The following is a 16,076-nucleotide window of genomic DNA, read 5'->3' as shown; positions in this document are numbered from 1 at the left end:
GCTTGCGAGTGCCGAAGTGGCATTTCTTCAAGTTAAGTTGAAGTCTCGCCGTTGAAAGGCACGTAAGAACTTGCTCGAGGCGGCTGAGGTGGGTCGCAAAGTCGCTTGAAAATACCACAATGTCGTCCAAATAACAGAGGCACGTTTTCCATTTCATACCTCGCAAGACGGTATCCATCATTCTTTCGAAAGTGGCAGGCGCATTGCAGAGGCCAAAGGGAATAACGGTGAATTCATATAGTCCATCCGGTGTTACAAAGGCTGTCTTCGGGCGGTCACCCTCTGCCATGGGCACCTGCCAGTAGCCGGAGCGTAAATCTAACGAAGAAAAGAACTCTGCTCCTTGTAGGCAGTCCAAAGCATCATCGATGCGCGGCAGAGGGTACACGTCTTTGCGCGTTATCTTGTTGAGTCGGCGGTAGTCAACGCAGAACCGGATGGATCCGTCTTTTTTCTTGACGAGAACAACCGGTGAAGCCCAGGGACTGTTGGGGGGCTCGATGATGCCACGTTTCAACATGTCGTCCACTTGTTCGTCGATGACACGGCGTTCAGCAGATGACACACGGTACGGACGCTGCCTTAGTGGGGCTTGTTGACCGGTGTCAATACGGTGAACGAACGCAGAGGTTCGGCTTAAGCCTGACTGGTCACGATCGAATGAAGAACGAAAGCGGAGAAGAAGATTTATAATCTCTTCGCGCTGATTTGGTGCGAGCTCAGAGTCGATGGCATCCGAGAATACGTCCAGAGCATCATTAGGCGCGTTGGTAGGAGTGACAGCACAAATTTGGAGTGAAACCGTTGAATCGGGTATAGTAGCCGGAAGAATGCACTCGCAAGGTTCGTAGCTTCCCAGGCATTCTCCACGTAGTAAGGATGACGGGCTGTCCGAGGGATTGCACACATAAATGGCAGCGTGACCATTGCGAAAAATGACGACGGCAAACGGAAGCATGATACTTCGACGGCACGCAGATGGGACCGATGGCATAAACAACACAGGCGATTTCGGGGGGGAGGTACACGACACCGAGACAACAACAGCTGAGAAAGGCGCAATGTCAACGTCAGAAGCAGCAAACACTCTACACAAAGCGCCATCATCGGGGTCATAGCACGGCACAGATAATGCGAGTTCGGAACGAGCACAGTCGACCAAAGCAGAATTTGACGAAAGAAAGTCCCATCCAAGGATAACGTCATGCGAAGAACGGAAAAAAAACTACAAATGAGACGACGTACATCGCACCTTGAATGACGACTCGTGCAGTGCACACAGCTGAAGGCTGAATATGATGGGACGTAGCTGTCTGCAAAGATAGGTCGGTAAGTGGCGTGGTCACTTTCTTCAAGTTTCGGCACAGTTTCTCGCTAATTACAGATACGGCAGCTCCAGTGTCAACAAGTCCGTGCACCTTTATGCCATCAATATAGAGTTCGATTTTGTTCGGGGGACAGCAGTTAGGTCTTGAAATTTTCGCTGCCAACGCAGTTCTTCCCTCCGGAACTGCGCCCGTCAGTTTTTCCCTCGCGGTGGGCTGTTGCGACGTAACATTGGAGAAATGGATCTGCGACGAGGAGAAGGCAAACGGCTTGAGCCGGATGGGCGGCGACCGGTACGTACGTCTAGAGGTGGATCGGCAGGAACGGGATATCGCGGCTGAATGGGCATGTAGTGTGAGGCCCCTGCAATTTCATGAGAAGGGAAGCTGCGACGGCGGCAGTGACGAGCTATGTGGCCTGGGATGCCACATGAAAAACATATTGGCCGATTATCCGGAGTGCGCCATTGGCTGACGGTAGGGGCACTTGTCGCCGAATAAGGTACCGGAAACGATCGTGCTGGCGGCGGCTTCATATAAACGTTCCGAGTTGTTTCGTATACAGCCGGAGACGGGACAGTCAACGGGTGGGCAGGTGGCGTCGACGAATAAACGTGGCGAGTTGCTTCGTAGATAGCCGGAGACGATGGAGCGCGTGGCCGAGCAACAGCGGCTGCATATGTTAGTGGTGCGGTAACAGATGGTGGAGCCGGAGCTGGCGGCAATGCTTCGGCAACTTGCGGTTCAATGACCTGACGAAGCGAAGGCGATAAGGGTGCCATAGGCTCGGTAGTTCTGGTGATTATAGATAGCTGCCTGGCGACCTCCTCGCGTATGAATTGCTTTATGAGTGGCATTAAAGCAGAGTGGTCGGCAGTGTCATGGCGATAGTCGAGGGATGAAAGGTCCGCGGTGTCTTGAGCAGCGCAACGTGTGGAAGCACGTTGCCTACGCAGCTCATCATAAATTTGGCAGAGCTGAATCACCTCGGCGACTGTCTGGGGACACTTCGCAGCAAGCATTTGGAATGCACCATCGTCGATTCCTTTTATTATGTTTTTTATCTTGCCTGCCTCATCCAGAGTCGGGTTGATGAGCTGGCAGAGGAAGAGCACATCTTCGATGTAGCTCGTGAAAGTCTCATCTGTTCTCTGTACTCTGCCACGCAAGCACTGTTCAGCACGAAGGCGGCGGACAGCAGGACGTCCAAAGACTTCCGAGAGGGTTTTTGCCAATTCCGACCACGTACTGAAATCACTTCGATGATTTCTGTACCATAGTTTCGCCACGTCGGTCAGGTAAAAATTCACATTTGTGAGCTTATCGGTTGCGTTCCACTTATTGTACGCGCTCACCAGTTCATACTCGGCAATCCAGTTGTCCACATCTTGGTCCTCTGTGCCACCAAATATGGGGGGGTCGCGCTGGCGGAGAGCGCCAGCGCAGAAGACAGGTATGGGTGCGAGAGCTGGAGTGGCGGCCTGCGACGGTCCCGGATCAGTCATCGCAGAAGGTGGTTGGAGTATGCGGCTACAAAGCTCCAGGGTGAGGACCAGATGTATCCCAGCACTTCCACCACTTGAAACGGGGGGTTGAACCAGCAGGAGTTGACTCGGCGAACGAAAGCTTTATTGAGCGCAAGGGCTAACTGAACGCAAGCCTGCGATCACAGCAAGTCTTCTTCATTTTCTATATTCGAGCTCCATGCCCACTGCCCTCGTTACACATGTAATGCTCTTCTGCGGACGCTGACTTTACCGCAGTGCTTTCGCGATGCAGTGAAGCTTAATCATCCTTTTGTCTCCCTGAAACGGACGTGCCAAGATGTATATTTGGCATGAGCGGTCGCAAATGCTTATATTTGTTTGATGCATAAGTGGCCCCTGCATCCATTCATTTCGTATCATGTAATGCTCTTCGGCTCACGCTGGCTTTACCGCAATGCTTTCGCGATGCAGTGAAGATTATTCATCTTTTGGTAATTGTCTTTTTTTCTCCCTGAAACAGACGTGCCTAGATGCATATTTGGCCTGAGCAGTCACAAATGCTTATATTTGTTTGATGGACAAGTTGCCTGTATATGCATTCATTTCGTATCAAGTAATGCTCTTCTGCTCACGCTGGCTTTACCGCAGTGTTTTCGCGATGCAGTGAAGCCTCATCATCCTTTTGTCTCCCTGAAACGGACGTGCCAAGTTGTATATTTGGCATGAGCAGTTGCAAATGCTTATATTTTTGATGCACAAGTGGCCCGTGCATGCGTTCATTTCGTATCATGTAATGCTCTTCTGCTCACGCTGGCTTTACTGCAGTGCTTTCGCTATGCAGTGAAGCCTAATCATCTTTTGGTAATTGTCTTTTTGTCTCCCTGAAACGGACGTGCCAAGATGCATATTCGGCCTGAGCAGTCGCAAATGCTTATATTTGTTTGATGCCCAAGTGGCCTGTATATGCATTCATTTCGTATCATGTAATCCTCTTCTGCTAACGCCCCGCCGCGGCGGTCTAGTGGCTAAGGTACTCGGTTGCTGACCCGCAGGTCGCGGGTTCGATGCCCGGCTGCGGCGGCTGCATTTCCGATGGAGGCGGAAATGTTGTAGGCCCGTGTGCTCAGATTTGGGCGCACGTTAAAGAACCCCAGGTGGTCGAAATTTCCGGAGCCCTCCACTACGGCGTCTCTCATAATCATATGGTGGTTTTGGGACGTTAAACCCCACAAATCAATCAATCAATCTTCTGCTAACGCTGGCTTTACCGCACTGCTTTCGCGATGCAGTGAAGCTTAATCATCCTTTTACCTCCCTGAAACGGACATGCCAAGATGTACATTTGACATGAGCAGTGTCAAATGCTTATATTTGTTTGATGCACAAGTGGCTTGTTCATGCGTTCATTTCCTAACATGTTCCTATCATGTAATGCTCTTCTGCTAACGCTGGCTTTACCGCAGTGCTTTCGCGATGCAGTGAAGCCTAATCATCCTTTTGTCTCCCTGAAACGGACGTGCCAAGATGTATATTTGGCATGATCAGTTGCACATGCTTATATTTGTTTGATGCACAAGTGGCCTGTGCATGCCTTCATTTCCTATCATGTTCATATCATGTAATGCTCTTCTGCTCAAGCTGACTTTACCGCACTGCTTTCACGATGAAGTGAAGCCTAACCATCTTTTGGTAATTGTCTTTTTGTCTTCCTGAAACGGACGTGCCAAGATGCATATTTGGCCTGAGCAGTCACAAATGCTTATATTTGTTTGATACACAAGTGGCCCGTGCATGCTTTCATTTCGTATCATGTAATGCTCTTCTGCTCACGCTGGCTTTACCGCAGTGCTTTCGCGATGCAGTCAAGCCTCATCCGTCTTTTGTCTCCCTGAAACGGACGTGCCAAGTTGTATATTTGGCATGAGCAGTTGCAAATGCTTATATTTTGATGCACAATTGGCCCGTGCATGCGTTCATTTCGTATCATGTAATGCTCTTCTGCTCACGCTGGCTTTACTGCAGTGCTTTCGCTATGCAGTGAAGCCTAATCATCTTTTGGTTATTGTATTTTGTCTTCCTGAAACGGACGTGCCAAGATGCATATTCGGCCTGAGCAGTCGCAAATGCCTATATTTGTTTGATCCACAATTCGCCTGTATATGCATTCATTTCGTATCATGTAATGCTCTTCTGCTCACGCTGGCTTTACCGCAGTGCTTACGCAATGCAGTGAAGCCTAATCATCCTTTGGTCTCCCTGAAACGGATGTGCCAAGATGCATATTCGGCCTGAGCAGTCGCAAATGCTTATATTTGTTTGATGCCCAAGTGGCCTGTATATGCATTCATTTCGTATCATGTAATCTTCTTCTGCTAACGCCCCGCCGCGGTGGTCTAGTGGCTAAGGTACTCGGCTGCTGACCCGCAGGTCGCGGGTTCGATTCCCGGCTGCGGCGGCTGCATTTCCGATGGAGGCGGAAATGTTGTAGGCCCGTGTGCTCAGATTTGGGCGCACGTTAAAGAACCCCAGGTGGTCGAAATTTCCGGAGCCCTCCACTACGGCGTCTCTCATAATCATATGGTGGTTTTGGGACGTTAAACCGCACAAATCAATTAATCAATCTTCTGCTAATGCTGGCTTTATCGCAGTGCTTTCGCGAGGCAGTGAAGCTTAATCGTCCTTTTGTCTCCCTGAAACGGACGTGCCAAGATGTATATTTGGCATGATTAGTCACAAATGCTTATATTTGTTTGATGCACAAAAGGCTTGTTTATGCATTCATTTCGTATCATGTAAAGCTCTTCTGCTCACGCTGGCTTTAACGCACTGCTTTCGCGATGCAGTGAAGCTTAATCATCCTTTTACCTCCCTGAAACGGACGTGCCAAGATGTACATTTGACATGAGCAATGTCAAATGCTTATATTTGTTTGATGCACAAGTGGCTTCTTCATGCGTTCATTTCCTAACATGTTCCTATCATGTAATGATCTTCTGCTAACGCTGGCTTTACCGCAGTGCTTTCGCGATGCAGTGAAGCTTAATCATTCTTTTGTCTCCCTTAAAAGGACGTGCCAAGATGTATATTTAGCATGAGCAGTTGCACATGCTTATATTTGTTTGATGCACAAGTGGCCTGTGCATGCGTTCATTTCCTATCATGTTCGTATCATGTAATGCTCTTCTGCTCACGCTGACTTTACCGCACTGCTTTCACGATGAAGTGAAGCCTAATCATCTTTTGGTAATTGTCTTCTTGTCTTCCTGAAACGGACGTGCCAAGATGCATATTTGGCCTGAGCAGTCACAAATGCTTATATTCGTTTGATACACAAGTGGCCCGTGCATGCTTTCATTTCGTATCATGTAATGCTCTTCTGCTCACGCTGGCTTTACCGCAGTGATTTCGCGATGCAGTGAAGCCTAATCATCCTTTTGTCTCCCTGAAACGGACGTGCCAAGATGCATATTCGGCCTGAGCAGTCGCAAATGCTTATATTTGTTTGATGCACAAGTGGCCTGTATATGCATTCAATTCGTATCATGTAATCCTCTTCTGCTAACGCCCCGCCGCGGTATTCTAGTGGCTAAGGTACTCGGCTGCTGACCCGCAGGTCGCGGGTTCGATTCCCGGCTGCGGCGGCTGCATTTCCGATGGAGGCGGAAATGTTGTAGACCCGTGTGATCAGATTCGGGCGCACGTTTAAGAACCCCAGGTGGTCGAAATTTCCGGAGCCTTCCACTACGGCGTCTCTCATAATCATATGGTGGTTTTGGGACGTTAAACCCCACAAATCAATCAATCAATCTTCTGCTAACGCTGGCTTTATCGCAGTGCTTTCGCGATGCAGTGAAGCTTAATCGTCCTTTTGTCTCCCTGAAACGGACGTGCCAAGATGTATATTTGGCATGATTAGTCACAAATGCTTATATTTGTTTGATGCACAAAAGGCTTGTTTATGCATTCATTTCGTATCATGTAAAGCTCTTCTCCTCACGCTGGCTTTACCTCACTGCTTTCGCGATGCAGTAAAGCTTAATCATCCTTTTACCTCCCTGAAACGGACGTGCCAAGATGTACATTTGACATGAGCAATGTCAAATGCTTATATTTGTTTGATGCACAAGTGGCTTCTTCATGCGTTCATTTCCTAACATGTTCCTATCATGTAATGATCTTCTGCTAACGCTGGCTTTACCGCAGTGCTTTCGCGATGCAGTGAAGCTTAATCATTCTTTTGTCTCCCTTAAAAGGACGTGCCAAGATGTATATTTAGCATGAGCAGTTGCACATGCTTATATTTGTTTGATGCACAAGTGGCCTGTGCATGCGTTCATTTCCTATCATGTTCGTATCATGTAATGCTCTTCTGCTCACGCTGACTTTACCGCACTGCTTTCACGATGAAGTGAAGCCTAATCATCTTTTGGTAATTGTCTTCTTGTCTTCCTGAAACGGACGTGCCAAGATGCATATTTGGCCTGAGCAGTCACAAATGCTTATATTCGTTTGATACACAAGTGGCCCGTGCATGCTTTCATTTCGTATCATGTAATGCTCTTCTGCTCACGCTGGCTTTACCGCAGTGATTTCGCGATGCAGTGAAGCCTAATCATCCTTTTGTCTCCCTGAAACGGACGTGCCAAGATGCATATTCGGCCTGAGCAGTCGCAAATGCTTATATTTGTTTGATGCACAAGTGGCCTGTATATGCATTCAATTCGTATCATGTAATCCTCTTCTGCTAACGCCCCGCCGCGGTGGTCTAGTGGCTAAGGTACTCGGCTGCTGACCCGCAGGTCGCGGGTTCGATTCCCGGCTGCGGCGGCTGCATTTCCGATGGAGGCGGAAATGTTGTAGGCCCGTGTGATCAGATTCGGGCGCACGTTTAAGAACCCCAGGTGGTCGAAATTTCCGGAGCCTTCCACTACGGCGTCTCTCATAATCATATGGTGGTTTTGGGACGTTAAACCCCACAAATCAATCAATCAATCTTCTGCTAACGCTGGCTTTATCGCAGTGCTTTCGCGATGCAGTGAAGCTTAATCGTCCTTTTGTCTCCCTGAAACGGACGTGCCAAGATGTATATTTGGCATGATTAGTCACAAATGCTTATATTTGTTTGATGCACAAAAGGCTTGTTTATGCATTCATTTCGTATCATGTAAAGCTCTTCTCCTCACGCTGGCTTTACCTCACTGCTTTCGCGATGCAGTAAAGCTTAATCATCCTTTTACCTCCCTGAAACGGACGTGCCAAAATGTACATTTGACATGAGCAGTGTCAAATGCTTATATTTGTTTGATGCACAATTGGCTTGTTCATGCGTTCATTTCCTAACATGTTCCTATCATGTAATGCTCTTCTGCTAACGCTGGCTTTACCGAAGTGCTTTCGCGATGCAGTGATGCCTAATCATCCTTTTGTCTCCCTGAAACGGACGTGCCAAGATGTATATTTGGCATGAGCAGTTGCACATGCTTATATTTGTTTGATGCACAAGTGGTCTGTGCATGCGTTCATTTCCTATCATGTTCGTATCATGTAATGCTCTTCTGCTCAAGCTGACTTTACCGCACTGCTTTCACGATGAAGTGAAGCCTAATCACCTTTTGGTAATTGTCTTTTTGTCTTCCTGAAACGGACGTGCCAAGATGCATATTTGGCCTGAGCAGTCACAAATGCTTATATTTGTTTGATACACAAGCTGCCCGTGCATGCTTTCATTTCGTATCATGTAATGCTCTTCTGCTCACGCTGGCTTTACCGCAGTGCTTTCGCGATGCAGTGAAGCCTCATCATCCTTTTGTCTCCCTGAAACGGACGTGCCAAGTTGTAAATTTGGCATGAGCAGTTGCAAATGCTTATATTTTTGATGCACAAGTGGCCCGTGCATGCGTTCATTTCGTATCATGTAATGCTCTTCTGCTCACGCTGGCTTTACTGCAGTGCTTTCGCTATGGAGTGAAGCCTAATCATCTTTTGGTAATTGTCTTTTTGTCTTCCTGAAACGGACGTGCCAAGATGCATATTCGGCCTGAGCAGTCGCAAATGCCTATATTTGTTTGATCCACAATTCGCCTGTATATGCATTCATTTCGTATCATGTAATGCTCTTCTGCTCACGCTGGCTTTACTGCAGTGCTTTCGCGATGCAGTGAAGCCTAATCATCCTTTTGTCTCCCTGAAACGGACGTGCCAAGATGCATATTCGGCCTGAGCAGTCGCAAATGCTTATATTTGTTTGATGCACAAGTGGCCTGTATATGCATTAATTTCGTATCATGTAATCCTCTTCTGCTAACGCCCCGCCGCGGTGGTCTAGTGGCTAAGGTACTCGGCTGCTGACCCGCAGGTCACGGGTTCGATTCCCGGCTGCGGCGGCTGCATTTCCGATGGAGGCGGAAATGTTGTAGGCCCGTGTGCTCAGATTCGGGCGCACGTTTAAGAACCCCAGGTGGTCGAAATTTCCGGAGCCCTCCACTACGGCGTCTCTCATATTCATATGGTGGTTTTGGGACGTTACACCCCACAAATCAATCAATCAATCTTCTGCTAACGCTGGCTTTATCGCAGTGCTTTCGCGATGCAGTGAAGCTTAATCGTCCTTTTTTCTCCCTGAAACGGACGTGCCAAGATGTATAGTTTGCATGATTAGTCACAAATGCTTATGATTGTTTGATGCACAAAAGGCTTGTTTATGCATTCATTTCGTATCATGTAAAGCTCTTCTGCTAACGCGGGCTTAACCGCAGTGCTTTCGCGATGCAGTGAAGCTTAATCATCCATTTGTGTCCCTGAAACCGACGTGCCAAGATGTATATTTGGCATGAGCTGTTGCAAATGCTTATATTTGTTTGATGCACAAGTGGCCTGTGCATGAGTTCATTTCCTATCATGTTCGTATCATGTAATGCTCTTCTACTCACGGTGGCTTTACCGCACTGCTTTCGCGATGCAGTGAAGCTTAATCATCCTTTTGCCTCCCTGAAACGGACGTGCCAAGATGTACATTTGACATGAGCAGTGTCAAATGCTTATATTTGTTTGATGCACAAGTGGCTTGTTCATGCGTTCATTTCCTAACATGTTCCTATCATGTAATGCTCTTCTGCTCTCGCTGGCTTTACCGCAGTGCTTTCGCGATGCAGTTAAGCTAAATCATTCTTTTCTCTCTCTGAAACGGACGTGCCTAGATGCATATTTGGCCTGAGCAGTCACAAATGCTCATATTTGTTTGATGGACAAGTTGCCTGTATATGCATTCATTTCGTATCAAGTATTGCTCTTCTGCTCACGCTGGCTTTACCGCAGTGCTTTCGCGATGCAGTGAAGCCTCATCATCCTTTTGTCTCCCTGAAACGGACGTGCCAAGTTGTATATTTGGCATGAGCAGTTGCAAATGCTTATATTTTTGATGCACAAGTGGCCCGTGCATGCGTTCATTTCGTATCATGTAATGCTCTTCTGCTCACGCTGGCTTTACTGCAGTGCTTTCGCTATGCAGTGAAGCCTAATCATCTTTTGGTAATTGTCTTTTTGTCTTCCTGAAATGGACGTGCCAAGATGCATATTCGGCCTCAGCAGTCGCAAATGCCTATATTTCTTTCATCCACAATTGGCCTGTATATGCATTCATTTCGTATCATGTAATGCTCTTCTGCTCACGCTGGCTTCACCGCAGTGCTTTCGCGATGCAGTTAAGCTTAATCATTCTTTGGCTCCCTGAAACGGACGTGCCAAGATGTATATTTAGCCTGAGCAGTCGCAAATGCTTATATTTGTTTCATGCACAAGTAGCCTGTATATGCATTCATTTCGTATGATGTAATGCTCTTCTGCTCACGCTGGCGTTACCGCAGTGCTTTCACGATGCAGTGAAGCTTAATCATCCTTTTGTCTCCCTGAAATGGACGTGCCAAGATGTATATTTGGCCTGAGCAGTCGCAAATGCTTATATTTGTTTCATGCACAAGTGGCCCGTGCATGCATTCACTTCGTATCATGTAATGTTCTTCTGCTCACGCTGGCGTTACCGCAGTGCTTTCGCGATGCAGTTAAGCTTAATCATTCTTTGGCTCCCTGAAACGGACGTGCCAAGATGTATATTTAGCCTGAGCAGTCGCAAATGCTTATATTTGTTTCATGCACAAGTGGCCCGTGCATGCATTCACTTCGTATCATGTAATGTTCTTCTGCTCCCGCTGGCTTTACCGCAGTGCTTTCGCGTTGCAGTGAAGCTTAATTATCTTTTAATAATTGTCTTTTTGTCTCCCTGAAACGGACGTGCCAAGATGCATATTTGGCCTGAGCAGTCGCAAATGCTTATATTTGTTTGGTGCACAAGTGGCCTGTATATGCATTCATTTCGTATCATGTAATGCTCTTCGGCTCACGCTGGCTTTACCGCAGTGCTTTCGCGATGCAGTGAAGATTATTCATCTTTTGGTAATTGTCTTTTTTTCTCCCTGAAACGGACGTGCCTAGATGCATATTTGGCATGAGCAGTCACAAATGCTTATATTTGTTTGATGGACAAGTTGCCTGTATATGCATTCATTTCGTATCAAGTAATGCTCTTCTGCTCACGCTGGCTTTACCGCAGTGTTTTCGCGATGCAGTGAAGCCTCATCATCCTTTTGTCTTCCTGAAACGGACGTGCCAAGTTGTATATTTGGCATGAGCAGTTGCAAATGCTTATATTTTTGATGCACAAGTGGCCCGTGCATGCGTTCATTTCGTATCATGTAATGCTCTTCTGCTCACGCTGGCTTTACCGCAGTGCTTTCGCGATGCAGTGAAGCCTAATCATCCTTTTGTCTCCCTGAAACGGACGTGCCAAGATGCATATTCGGCCTGAGCAGTCGCAAATGCTTATATTTGTTTGATGCCCAAGTGGCCTGTATATGCATTCATTTCGTATCATGTAATCCTCTTCTGCTAACGCCCCGCCGCGGCGGTCTAGTGGCTAAGGTACTCGGCTGCTGACCCGCAGGTCGCGGGTTCGATTCCCGGCTGCGGCGGCTGCATTTCCGATGAAGGTGGAAATGTTGTAGGCCCGTGTGCTCAGATTTGGGCGCACGTTAATGAACCCCAGGTGGTCGAAATTTCCGGAGCCCTCCACTACGGCGTCTCTCATAATCATATGGTGGTTTTGGGACGTTAAACCCCACAAATCAATCAATCAATCTTCTGCTAACGCTGGCTTTATCGCAGTGCTTTCTCGATGCAGTGAAGCTTAATCGTCCTTTTGTCTCCCTGAAACGGACGTGCCAAGATGTATATTTGGCATGATTAGTCACAAATGCTTATATTTGTTTGATGCACAAAAGGCTTGTTTATGCATTCATTTCGTATCATGTAAAGCTCTTCTGCTCACGCTGGCTTTACCTCACTGCTTTCGCGATGCAGTGAAGCTTAATCATTCTTTTACCTCCCTGAAACGGACGTGCCAAAATGTACATTTGACATGAGCATTGTCAAATGCTTATATTTGTTTGATGCACAAGTGGCTTGTTCATGCGTTCATTTCCTAACATGTTCCTATCATGTAATGCTCTTCTGCTAACGCTGGCTTTACCGCAGTGCTTTCGCGATGCAGTGAAGCCTAATCATCCTTTTGTCTCCCTGAAACGGACGTGCCAAGATGTATATTTGGCATGAGCAGTTGCACATGCTTATATTTGTTTGATGCACAAGTGGCCTGTGCATGCGTTCATTTCCTATCATGTTCGTATCATGTAATGCTCTTCTGCTCAAGCTGACTTTACCGCACTGCTTTCACGATGAAGTGAAGCCTAATCATCTTTTGGTAATTGTCTTTTTGTCTTCCTGAAACGGACGTGCCAAGATGCATATTTGGCGTGAGCAGTCACAAATGCTTATATTTGTTTGATACACAAGTGGCCCGTGCATGCTTTCATTTCGTATCATGTAATGCTCTTCTCCTCACGCTGGCTTTACCGCAGTGCTTTCGCGATGCAGTGAACCCTAATCATCCTTTTGTCTCCCTGAAACGGACGTGCCAAGATGTATATTTGGCATGAGCAGTTGCACATGCTTATATTTGTTTGATGCACAAGTGGCCTGTGCATGCGTTCATTTCGTATCATGTAATGCTCTTCTGCTCACGCTGGCTTTACTGCAGTGCTTTCGCTATGGAGTGAAGCCCAATCATCTTTTGGTAATTGTCTTTTTGTCTTCCTGAAACGGACGTGCCAAGAGGCATATTCGGCCTGAGCAGTCGCAAATGCCTATATTTGTTTGATCCACAATTCGCCTGTATATGCATTCATTTCGTATCATGTAATGCTCTTCTGCTCACGCTGGCTTTACCGCAGTGCTTTCGCGATGCAGTGAAGCCTAATCATCCTTTGGTCTCCCTGAAACGGACGTGCCAAGATGCATATTCGGCCTGAGCAGTCGCAAATGCTTATATTTGTTTGATGCCCAAGTAAGTGGCCTGTATATGCATTCATTTCGTATCATGTAATCCTCTTCTGCTAACGCCCCGCCGCGGTGGTCTAGTGGCTAAGGTACTCGGCTGCTGACCCGCAGGTCGCTGGTTTGATTCCCGGCTGCGGCGGCTGCATTTCTGATGGAGGCGGAAATGTTGTAGGCCCGTGTGCTCAGATTTGGGCGCACGTTAAAGAACCCCAGGTGGTCGAAATTTCCGGAGCCCTCCACTACGGCGTCTCTCATAATCATATGGTGTTTTGGGACGTTAAACCCCACAAATCAATCAATCAATCTTCTGCTAACGCTGGCTTTATCGCAGTGCTTTCGCGATACAGTGAAGCATAATCGTCCTTTTGTCTCCCTGAAACGGACGTGCCAAGATGTATATTTGGCATGATTAGTCACAAATGCTTATATTTGTTTGATGCACAAAAGTCTTGTTTATGCATTCATTTCGTATCATGTAAAGCTCTTCTGCTCACGCTAGCTTTACCGCACTGCTTTCGCGATGCAGTGAAGCTTAATCATCCTTTTACCTCCCTGAAACGGACGTGCCAAGATGTACATTTGACATGAGCAGTGTCAAATGCTTATATTTGTTTTATGCACAAGTGGCTTGTTCATGCGTTCATTTCCTAACATGTTCCTATCATGTAATGCTCTTTTGCTAACGCTGGCTTTACCGCAGTGCTTTCGCGATGCAGTGAAGCTTAATCATCCTTTTGTCTCCCTTAAAAGGACGTGCCAAGATGTATATTTGGCATCAGCAGTTGCACATGCTTATATTTGTTTGATGCACAAGTGGCCTGTGCATGCGTTCATTTCCTATCATGTTCGTATCATGTTATGCTCTTCTGCTCACGCTGACTTTACCGCACTGCTTTCACGATGAAGTGAAGCCTAATCATCTTTTGGTAATTGTCTTTTTGTCTTCCTGAAACGGACGTGCCAAGATGCATATTTGGCCTGAGCAGTCACAAATGCTTATATTCGTTTGATACACAAGTGGCTCGTGCATGCTTTCATTTCGTATCATGTAATGCTCTTCTGCTCACGCTGGCTTTACCGCAGTGCTTTCGCGATGCAGTGAAGCCTAATCATCCTTTTGTCTCCCTGAAACGGACGTGCCAAGATGCATATTCGGCCTGAGCAGTCGCAAATGCTTATACTTGTTTGATGCACGAGTGGCCTGTATATGCATTCATTTCGTATCATGTAATCCTCTTCTGCTAACGCCCCGCCGCGGTGGTCTAGTGGCTAAGGTACTCGGCTGCTGACCCGCAGGTCACGGGTTCCATTACCGGCTGCGGCGGCTGCATTTCCGATGGAGGCGGAAATGTTGTAGGCGCGTGTGCTCAGATTCGGGGGCACGTTTAAGAACCCCAGGTGGTCGAAATTTCCGGAGCCCTCCACTACGGCGTCTCTCATATTCATATGGTGGTTTTGGGACGTGAAACCCCACAAATCAATCAATCAATCTTCTGCTAACGCTGGCTTTATCGCAGTGCTTTCGCGATGCAGTGAAGCTTAATCGTCCTTTTGTCTCCCTGAAACGGACGTGCCAAGATGTATATTTTGCATGATTAGTCACAAATGCTTATGATTGTTTGATGCACAAAAGGCTTGTTTATGCATTCATTTCGTATCATGTAAAGCTCTTCTGCTAACGCGGGCTTTACCGCAGTGCTTTCGCGATGCAGTGAAGCTTAATCATCCATTTGTACCCTGAAACCGACGTGCCAAGATGTATATTTGGCATGAGCTGTTGCAAATGCTTATATTTGTTTGATGCACAAGTGGCCTGTGCATGAGTTCATTTCCTATCATGTTCGTATCATGTAATGCTCTTCTACTCACGCTGGCTTTACCGCACTGCTTTCGCGATGCAGTGAAGCTTAATCATCCTTTTGCCTCCCTGAAACGGACGTGCCAAGATGTACATTTGACATGAGCAGTGTCAAATGCTTATATTTGTTTGATGCACAAGTGGCTTGTTCATGCGTTCATTTCCTAACATGTTCCTATCATGTAATGCTCTTCTGCTCACGCTGGCTTCACCGCAGTGCTTTTGCAATGCAGTGAAGCTTCAACATATTTTAGTATTTGTCCTTTTGCTTGCGTGAAACGGACGCGCCAAGATGCACATTTGGCCTGAGAGTTTGCAAATGCCTATATTTGTTTGATGCACAAGTGGCCTGTGCATGCATTCATTTCCTATCATGTAATGCTCTTCTGCCCACGCTTGCTTTACCGCAGTGTTTTCGCGATGCAGTGAAGCCTAATCATCCTTTTGTCTCCCTGAAACGGACGTGCCAAGATGTATATTAGGCATGAGCAGTTGCAAATGCTTTTATTCCTTCCCAATGTGTTTCTTCGGCGTTATGCTGAATGCGTCGCCAAATTTCTTGTTGTAATCTTCCAAGCGTCCCTGTTAACTGCAACACTACCACGTGACTGGAGGATCGCTAGAGTCATCCCTATCTTTAAAAAAGGGGATCGATTAATTCCGGATAACTACCGTCCTATATCTTTAACTTCAACATGCTGCAAATTAATTGAACATATCATAGCCAACCGTATTCTTGAATTCCTTGAAAGACACTCAATTCTAACAAGCTTCCAACATGGTTTTAGGAAAGGCTATTCGACTGTGACTCAACTGGTCACCGTCACACACGAGTTTGCAAAAGCCCTTGATAATAATGTTCAGGTAGACACAATTTTTCTTGATCTTAGCAAAGCATTTGATAAAGTTCCTCATGACAAATTAATTCAAAAATTAAAAAATATAAATCTTCCCGAAAGT

The sequence above is a fragment of the Rhipicephalus microplus genome, chromosome 6, assembly GCF_043290135.1.
Source record: "Rhipicephalus microplus isolate Deutch F79 chromosome 6, USDA_Rmic, whole genome shotgun sequence".
Lineage (NCBI taxonomy): Eukaryota > Metazoa > Arthropoda > Arachnida > Ixodida > Ixodidae > Rhipicephalus > Rhipicephalus microplus.
Note: the sequence above shows the minus strand (reverse complement) of the source record.